Here is a 751-nt window from a genome sequence, read left to right on the forward strand (position 1 = left end):
TTGCCTCACATACTTCAGTCATGTTTCATGAAGGGGCAGCATGGGAGATACCATGACGCATGGAAGGGTGGAGGGTTGGTGAAGGAGAGGAAGACCCTTGACTGGGTGGATTTTGGCATGGACACTGCTACAACAGACTCTAGTATGTCAGGAAGTTTGAAGCTGTCACAGGATAGGTCAGGGTTCATAGGGTCACTATAAGTCATACTCGACAGCATCTAACTACAACAAGACATTATCTATGTTTTAACCACATGGCTAGATGAGGTCATGAAAACCAATTTGGTATGAGATTTAGAGAGTCATTTGCTCATTTAGTCATATCATTCCGTTTAAACTGAACAGGATTAGCAGTAGAAGATAAGAATTTCATTTCCAGCAAGGATAAAGAAGTAGAAAATGAAGATAGCAAACTTTTGAGACAGAGATTAATTTGTAAGTCAGACCAACGACTGCAGCTGTTTCACCAGAGATCCAGAGACTGACTTGAGACAGCGTTGACTTGGGACTGTTCCCTTTTAATGCTTAAGGCTGTCAAACAAACTTTTTAGAGGACAGGGGATGTATAAAAACTGGTGGAACCAACTCAAGGTGGATCATGGACCTAGGACTAATACCAAGGACTATAAACTTCATTACAGAAAAGCTAGGAACAACACTAGAAGTCCTAATCCACACATAAACAGTCTTCCCAGTATCCTGGAAAACCTACAACCAGGAGAAGATAACATAGATGAATGGGATCTTCTAA

Source organism: Elephantulus edwardii, unplaced genomic scaffold (assembly GCF_000299155.1).
Source record: "Elephantulus edwardii isolate Elephantulus edwardi_28Jun2011 unplaced genomic scaffold, EleEdw1.0 scaffold00173, whole genome shotgun sequence".
Classification (NCBI taxonomy): domain Eukaryota; kingdom Metazoa; phylum Chordata; class Mammalia; order Macroscelidea; family Macroscelididae; genus Elephantulus; species Elephantulus edwardii.